The sequence below is a fragment of the Vulpes lagopus genome, chromosome 8 (assembly GCF_018345385.1).
Source record: "Vulpes lagopus strain Blue_001 chromosome 8, ASM1834538v1, whole genome shotgun sequence".
Classification (NCBI taxonomy): domain Eukaryota; kingdom Metazoa; phylum Chordata; class Mammalia; order Carnivora; family Canidae; genus Vulpes; species Vulpes lagopus.
This window is the reverse complement of record NC_054831.1, coordinates 109548851-109557667: the sequence shown is the minus strand read 5'-3', so window position 1 is coordinate 109557667 and position 8817 is coordinate 109548851. Positions and strand designations below refer to the sequence as shown.

Sequence of the window (8817 nt, the reverse complement as noted above, 5' to 3'; positions counted from 1 at the left end):
ATCCCAGACAAGGAGCATGTGGTCTGGCCAAGGATGCCTGGAAACAAGACCATGATGGCACTTAGGGTGCAAAAGCCAAACTTTGCCTGCTCTGGGGCACTGAGTGTCAGCTGGCTAAGGGCATGGGCTCCATAGCAGGTTGCCTGAGTCAGCGCTCACTAATTGTGCCTCAGTCTCCTCATCTTGGAAAAGAGAACTCCAGATCTAAAGTGAGTGACTATTTTATGACTGAACAGGTGGGAGCGGCTACAAATATATTTGCAGAAGTCTCTTTAAAGTCATGCTTCTCCGGACGCCTGGGTGCCTCAGTGGTTGGGCCCATCTGCCTTTGGCCCAGGGCGTGATCCTGGAGTCCCAGAATCAAATCCCACATTGGACTCCCCACGGGGAGCCTGCTTCTCTCTCTGCCTGTGTCTCTGCCTCTCTCTGTGTGTCTTTCATAAATAAATAAAATCTTTTTTAAAAAAGTAAAGTCATGCTTCTCCAACTTCACGTTTCCCACAGTTATAATAACCTGGAAATGTCGTCTAAAAGGTAGGTTCTAAGGAAGCATTTCCCTCCCCCGCCCTGCCCCCATCACCAATTCTTTTTTTTTTTTTTTTTTTTTTTTTTTTTTTTTTTTTTTTTGAGCAGAAGACTCATGTTTATTGGAGAAACTGGGCCGGGAGGGGGGTCCGCATTGAGCAGGGGTGTCAGGTAGACAGAGACTCAGGTGGCCAGGAAGCCCCCATTGACCGGCATAGTGGAACCCGTGGTCATGCTGCTCCCCTCACTCAGCAGGAAGAGGATGGTGTCCACCACGTTCTCCACCTCTGCAAACTTGCCAAGTGGGATTTGATCTAGCATGGTCTTGGCCCTCTGAGGGTTGCTCCAATTGGCCTGGCCCATGGGGGTCATCACCACTGTAGGGTTCACCGTGTTCACGCGGATCTTGTGTGGCCCAAGCTCCAGAGCCATCATGGTCCGCATGTCCATGGCACCCTTGGTGGAGCAGCAGACGCTGTGGTTGGCTATTGCTCGCTGCGAGGCCTGGCTGGAGATGCTCACGATGGACCCTGGGGCTCCCCTGGCTATTCAGCCGCGGGCCACAATCTGGGACACTTGGATGACGGCCCGCAGGTTCACGTCGAAGGATGCTTCCTTGGTGACCTCCAGGAAGGGCTGCAGCAGCGCCACGCAGCGTTCACCAGCAGGTCCACGGGGCCACGCTGCCCAGTGCCCGCTCGGTGGCCTCCCAGTCAGCCAGGTCCACACACTCGGGCTCCACCCCGGGACACTCGCTGGGGTGTGTCCAGACCTGTCCAGGTCGGCCTGGCTCCGGCTCACCGCCACCACCTGCACCCCCGCGGCGTGCAGCGCCTGGACCGTGCTGCGCCCGATGCCTTCGCCCGCCCCCGGGACGAGCGCCCGGCGGCCCGCGAGCCCCAGCTCCATGGCCGCGGTTCCGTCTCTGCGCGAGGCGGCGGCCCCACCGCCCGCATCACCAATTCTGATTCAGCAGCTCTAACGTGGAATCCTGGAAGGTTCCAAGAACAGCTTCCCCGGAGTTTCAGGACCCAACGGATAAGCTGTGATTGCGCATGATGGACACTAGATGGAGCCACGCGCCCAGAGAACTGGTCCGAGCCGGGCCCGCCGAGCCCCGAGGCCGCTTCGCCACGAGTGGCCAGCAGGTGGCGCAAGCCGTCCTCGGAAGGAGCCGCCCGTCCGCGGGGCCGGGAGGGGAGTCGGGGGTGGGCGCGCTCCCTCCCTGCCAAGGAGGGTTCAGCCGCGCGGACAGCCCTGAGCCCGGGGAGGCCCAGCTTAGCTCAGGCCGCGGGGGGTCCGGCCCCCTGTGCGACAGCGTCCCGTCTGCGGTGGTCTTAGCCCTTGCTCCCAGGGTAAAGGCTTTGCACTCAGTAGGTGCTCAATAAAGACTTTAAAAATAAAAATAAAATAAAATAAAATAAAATAAAATAAAATAAAATAAAATAAAATAAAATAAAATAAAATAAAATAATAATAAAATAAAATAAAATAATATAATAAAATAAAATAAAAAAGACTTGATCACTTGGGAAGACATGCACACAGGCCTGCTGGGTGACCTCTGTGATAAAGACCTTCATCGCTTAACTATTAAGTGCCTACTGCATGCATGCCAGGCACTGTGTTAAGTATCTGCTACACTCCAGCAGATCCTCCGCCACCCGCCACAGCCCTGAGATGGTTATTGTGACTATTGGACACACAAGGCGGAGGAGGCTCCATGGGGTTCATCAGGGGTCAGGAAGCCGTAGGCCGTAGGCAGCGCCGCAGCGCCGTGGCAGAGCAAGGGCTCTGAAACCAAGGAGGGCTTCCTGGAGGTGAGTTCTGCGCAGGCTGCAAAGTGGGGTAGAGTCGTGGCCTGGCAGAGGGAGGGCGTTGGAGAACAGCCCTGAGCAACGGGGGAACAGGGTGCTGAGGGTGCTGGAGACGCAGGAGATGCTGGGCTGCAGGGGTGCCGGAGGGGGTGCAGAGCCTGCTGCCGAGGAGGGGGTCAGTGGACTCAGGCTCCTGTGCCGCCTACAGGCTGTGCGTCCTCCGTCGAGTTTCTTAACTTCTCTGGGCTCACTTTCCCTGTCAGTCCTCGTGGTCCCAGGTCCATGGGAGGCCTGAGCACAGCGACCTACGTGAAGGCACCGCCACGGTTCCCGGTTCAAAGTGAGCCCCTCGGGGTCGCTGATTTTCTTTCCCTTGTAACGTGGCCGGAGCAAATCCTTCGCTGTGCCTCAGTTTCCCCACCTCTCCCCGGGGTTGGCGGCGGGGTGCAAGGGCTCCGGTGTCGGGGTGTGAGCTGCAGCCGCGCCCAGCGGAGGCAGCGGCGGGGCGGGGCCGGGGGCGGGGGCGGGGGCGACGCCCCAGAGCCGGGAGGGCCCCAGAGGGCGGAGGGCGCGCGGGGGGTGCTCGGGCCCAGGGGGGTTCGCGGTCCCCGCAGCCCCCGCAGCCCCCGCGACGCCGGAGCGCAGCCGCGGGACACGTCCCGCCCCGCCCCGGGAGCGCACTGGGAGCGCCCGGTCCGCGGGCCGCCCGCTGCGGGAGGGGAGAGGGGCGGGGGGAGAGGGAGGGGGAGCGCGGGGAGGGGGGCACCGAGCAAAGCCGCCCGCGGAGGACGCCCCCCCCGCTGGGCCGCTTGGGGGGGCGGGGAGCAGCCCGGTGGGGGCCGTTTGCAGACGTCACAAGCGTCCCCCCCCCACGATTTTAGGTACAAATATCAGCTGCTACGCAAATCGGATTACGTGGAAAAGGACTCCTCAAAGGGAGAAACCCAAGGCGATATGGGTTTCAGGTAAAGCTAGATCTGGGCTCTCCAACAGGGCCCCCTCCGCCCTGAGGCAGCCCTTACCCCCTCGGATAGAGCCAGCCGGGCGGTCCCTGGCCTGGAGAGGTTCCCTGCCCCCAGGGCCGGCCTGGGCCACGGGGGGGGGGGGGGGGGGGGGGTTGGGGCGCCCCAAGCAGAGCTCGCTGTGCCGTGAGCAGAAGGCTGGAAATGATGCAGAGCAGCAGAAAGAGCATGTGTCCTGCCCCGACCGTCCCAGCCAGAGACCACACATCTGGACCAAAACAGAGGCTGTGGCTAAAAGCACAGGGGGAGAGAGGGGGAGGTGGGCAGGGCGCCCCGGAGGAGGCAGTGACTCAGGGCCTCAGAGACCTCAACGTGGGCCTCAACGTGGGGGGAGAGAAGGAAGGGCCAGCGGGCAGCGAGGGGCAGCAGGGAAGGAAGCCAACGGCCCACTTGTCCTCCCCTGCCGGGTCGGGATCTTTAAGTCCATCTGAAGGCCCTTGTGTTCACCCAAACATGGCTTAGCCTCTCCTCCGTCTCTGCCTCTTGCGGAGGCAACTGCCTCAGCCTCCCTCACCGGCGCCTTAAGGCCTGGCTCCATGTTTTTCATTGCTTCAAAGTCCTACCTGAGGTCTGCCCTAAATGTCTCCTGCTGCTGGTCACCATTTAACAACTCTGCCCACAGATTCCCCGGAGTCTCAGGTGGTCTGTCCTCACCTCGCCTCACTCCACGTGGCAGGAGAACCTAGGGCAGAGTCCTGGCCTTTGTAAGACAAGGGAAGCCCCAGAGCTTTGAATCATCCAAAACGACTTTGAGATAACCCAATTCGGAGCCCTCAGGTGTTCATTCTGGCCTTTCCTTCTATTCCGGGGGCCACCCCACCACCGCCTCCCCTGCTTACTAAGCCTTTCTTCCCACCTCCCCGCATCTAGGAGTAATTCATAAATTAATTCAACCATTTATTTGACAAATATTTATTGAGTACCTACTTTGTGAAAAACCCTATTCTAGGTCTCGGAACAGCAGCTGACCTTCTAGTGCAGGAATCAAGAAACAAATAAGAAATTAAAGTCACAAAAACGGGGGCACCTGGGTGGCTCAGTGGTTGAGCATCTGCCTTCAGCTCAGGGTGTGACCTGGGGTCCTGGGATCGAGTCCCGCATCAGACTCCCCACAGGGGCCTGCTTCTCCCTCTGTGTCTCTCATGAATAAATAAAAATAAGATCTTAAAAATTTTTAAAAATTAAGTCACAACGGCAAGCGGGGGAATCCTTCTGGTCAGTCCAGGAAGGCTTCACAGAGGAGGCTGCATTTGAGCTGAGACCTAACAGAACAGAAGCTTGCAGGCCACCCAGCCATGCTCCGCCCCCGTCCCGGAATTCACGGCCCAGCTCTGCGCCCCTGGCATTGGGCTGGGGGAGCCCAGCAAGGTATTGGAGGGAGGAGAACACCATGAGGGAACTAGTTCCTGGATCCCTGCTCCCACCACCACCAGAGGGGCTCTCGGGCTGGCTGTGTTGTTCAAAGCACCTGCTCTGTGCCAGTCTGTCTCCTTTTGGCTCCTGCAAGCCATCTCCTGTCACCCCTCTGGGGCCTGCAGTGGTCTCAGTGCTGGAGCATCTGGTCTGGTTCCTGCACCACAGGCTGGCTTCCCCAGCACCCCACCCACATGCTTTGGTTTTAATCCCTCTGTCAATAAGCTTTCCTAGAATTATCCTCCCCCGGGGGTGCCATCTGCTCCCTCCTGGGTTCCTGACTACAGGGACAGGCCACAGCAGGTCACGTGGGGTTCTGCAGGCCGTGGCAAGGAAGTGGGTTAGTTGGCAAAGGGTTTTAAGCAGAGAAGAGCGCAAAGCCTTCTGAGCCTCCGAACCTGGAATCCATAGGCCTGAGTCTGGGGTGGGGGTCCTGACAGAAAACCCAAAGGGACCTGGATTTCCTGGCCCCAGGAAAGGTCCCTCTAGGGCTATGTATGCTGACACACCCGTGTGCCCCCCAGAGTGCTTCTCTGATGTTCCCAGGACCAGGACTCAGTACAAAATGAGAACAGCCCATGATCTCAAGCAGAGGGGCTCACGGGTCCTGGGACCTCAGCTAAGTCTTCCACCGCATCAGTAGCAACTCTCCGGTGGTGAGGGACGGACACTCAACCCAGACAGGCTTAAGCAAAGCAAAACAAAACACAAAGTTTGATGGAGAAGACGTACTGGCTCAAACAAAAAAAGAAAGCTTAGGATACTCCGGCTGCAGGCACAGCTGGATCTAGGAGTTCAGTTGCTGACAGCAGGAGCTCAGGGTCACCATTTCTGTTTTCTTTGATATAGCTTCATCTCAAGAAGCCTCTGTCCTTAAGGGCACCTCCACCCTTATGTCGCGCCAACCTCCCTAATAGTACATAGTGTAGGCTGTGTCTCAAACATCTCCAGTGAAAGTCTCAGATTTCATTTTCATCAGCTCCGAGGGACTCAGAAACCGATCTCTGAACCATCACCCGGCCAGTGATACTGGGCCCAGGAGCCAGAAGGTAGGTCTCGTCCACTGAACCTCACAGACCTAGAGCCAAGGAGTAGAAGTTCCCCAAAGGAAAAATGAAGGGCCAGCTTCCAAAACTAAGAGAGGTTAGGGTGTTTGGAAGGCACATTCCACAGATGGCCACCCCCTCCCCCAGGACCATCCTAGGCTTGGAATCTCACATTGTTTTCCTTCTTTCTCAATACCACCTTTATCTTGGTGCTTGGTATCCCAGCATCTGGAATTGGGCTCAGGAAAGTTTTCCTAAATGAATAAAGGGCTTACAGAAATTCATGCCGCATCCTGGTGACTCTTAAGCGTAGCCTGTATCACTTTTCTAGGGCTCCTGTAAGACGGCAGCACAAACTGGGAAGCTTAAGACATCCAAAATTTATTCTCCCACAGTCCTGGAGGCTAGAAATCCAAAATCAAGGTGTTGGCAAGGGCTATGCTCCTTCTGCAGGCTCCAGAAAGAATCCTTCCTCGCCTCTTCCAGTTTCTGGTGGCTCCTGACAATTCTTGGCATTCCTTATCATGCGACCAAGGCATTCTAAACTTTTAACCTGATTACATCTGCAAAGACTACAGCTGACCCATGAACAGCTCTGGGATCAGGCAGGGACAACGACCGCACGTGTAGTCAAAACCCTGAGTACAACTTGTGACTCCCCCCCCCCCCCGCGCCCAGAACTCAATCGCTACCGTCATCATAGATGCTACAGATATAGATACGTTACTGATGTCATAGACAACAAATGAAAGCTATTCTCATCTTCTATGTGTTATGTGCTATGTTCTTACAATAAGTAAGCTCGACGGAAGGAAATGTCATTAAGAAAATCATAAAGGAGGGACACCTGGGTGGCTCAGCAGTTGAGTGTCTGCCTTGGGCTCAGGACGTGATCCTGGGGTTTGGGGATCGAGTCCCTCATCAGGGCTCCCTGCAGGGAACCTGCTTCTCCCTCTGCCTATGTCTCTGCCTCTCTGTGTCTCTGATAAATAAATAAAATCTTTTTTTCAAAAAGAAAATCATAAAGAAGAGAAGATACATTTACAGCCCTACACTGTATTATTGGGAAAAAATCCGCATATCAATGGTGGATCCACACAGTTTAAGGGTCATGTTGTTCATGAGCCAACTATATATCCGAGGGAGCACACATTTACTACAGGTACTAGAGGGTAGGATTTGAACATATCCTTTGGGCGGGGGGCACAGTTCTCCCCACTATAGAGCCCCTTTACACGACCGGCATTAAGACTGGCTAAAAGATGCTGCAGTCTCAAACATAATACCTGATCTTGGTGGTCATTATGCAAGAGTTTGTCTGGTTGCTTTCATTTAATGGTTCCCCCACATCCACATGGGGTTACTGGGATTACCACGGCAGGCTCTTAATGGCAGGCGGTGAAAGGGATACACAGGGATCTCATGTGGTCACCCACGAGTCCTTTGCCACTAGACTGCCTGTGCTCTCCAGGCACCTTGGGCCCTAGTCACTGCTGGGCACTGCCACTCCTCCCTCACTTCTGCAGCTGATGCCATTTCTAAATGCACACCAAGCACCTACACCGGACACCGACGCCCCGGGATGCCAAAGCCATGCATGTTGTAGAGAGTCACAGTCAGGGCGCCTGGGTGGCTCAGTTGGTTAAGCGTCTGCCTTCGGTTCAGGTCCTGATCCTGGGGTCCTGGGATCAAGCCTTGCATCAGCTTCCTGCTCAGTCAGGAGCCCGCTTCTCCCTCTGCCTCTCCTCCTGACTTGTGTGCACATTCTCTCTCTCAAATAAAATCTTAAAAAAAAAGAAAGTTGCTCAGCTAAAGCTGCCCTCTGCAGAGGAGCCCCAAAGCTATGTTGTTTAGGCTGCAGTGTCTTACAAAGCCTTCTGGGAAACGGTTAAACCCTGAATGGGGCCAGCAATATCTATGAGCACAACTGAGCCAAGCCCCATGCGAGGCAACAGGGAACAGTGGAGACTGTGGCAAACCAAAGCTCATGCCTCATCTAAACGGGGCAGCTGTGATTTATCGCCAGCTACCAGTTGCCATGTGAAAATTGGCACCCAGGATTGCCAGGTCTTTGGGCATTTTTGAAAGAAAACCAGAAAGTCAGATTTCTACATGAAGTCTCCCAAGTTTCAAAATGCTGTCCAGGCTGGATTCAGCCCACAGGCCACGAGTTTGCAAGCCCGGCTTTAGTGAGACAACTTTTTCCATCTTCCCAGCTGTCCACTCTGCAGCTTGACTATCTGGCTGCCCACGGGACACGGACATGTGTCCAAGGGGGCAGAGCCAGGAACAATCCCTCTCCCCCACTGACCTCAGCCTCACCCTCCCTCAGATAGCCAGGGCTTCTGCTCAGGTCAGGCCCATGGGTCTGGCTCCCTCCTGTGGGGCTAAGTCCCTCCCTCAGGCCTCCTTTCAGATTGAGTGCTGGCAGGCACGTAGCACACTGCTGCCAGGCAAGCCTGTGCATGTCTGAAGCCCACTGAGACCCAAGCTTCCGAGGCTTTTCCGGTTCTCAAGAGAAAAGTCCAGACTTGTCACCATGAGCCCTGAAGGCCCTCACCGGAAGATTTACTCCTGGCCCTTGGAGCCCATGACTTTGGTCCTCAAATTGGTCCCTGCTGATCCCAGTCCCATCTCTTGACCCTGCCCTTCAACACCGCCACCCTTTTTAGATAGAGGGAAACTCCCTTCTCCAGGGCGGCTTGCGGTCTTCCCTCTCTGGACCTTTGCACTCAGGGTGCCCCAGACTGTGCCTGAAACGTCCTTCCCACCGCAACCCCCACCCAACACTCCCGTGTCTCTGTAGGTGGTAGCTCAGAAGTCCCTTCTCCCAGGAAGCCTCCCCTGACCATCTGCACTAGCTTAGGGGCTGAGGACAGATGTTCTCACAGCCCTCCAGAGTTCCTCCTTAGCACTTAATTGTCTTTCCTGAGGGAGGGAGGGGACATCCCCCTTGGGCAGGGACCATAACCCCTGTGTTTCCAAGTGTGCATC

The 8817-nt window shown here is 55.9% G+C and overlaps 1 pseudogene; it reads right to left on the bottom strand.

Moving 5' to 3' along the window:
- Positions 1–649: 649 nt before the first annotated feature.
- LOC121498062 lies at positions 650–1434 on the bottom strand (annotated as a pseudogene).
- Positions 1435–8817: the final 7383 nt, after the last annotated feature.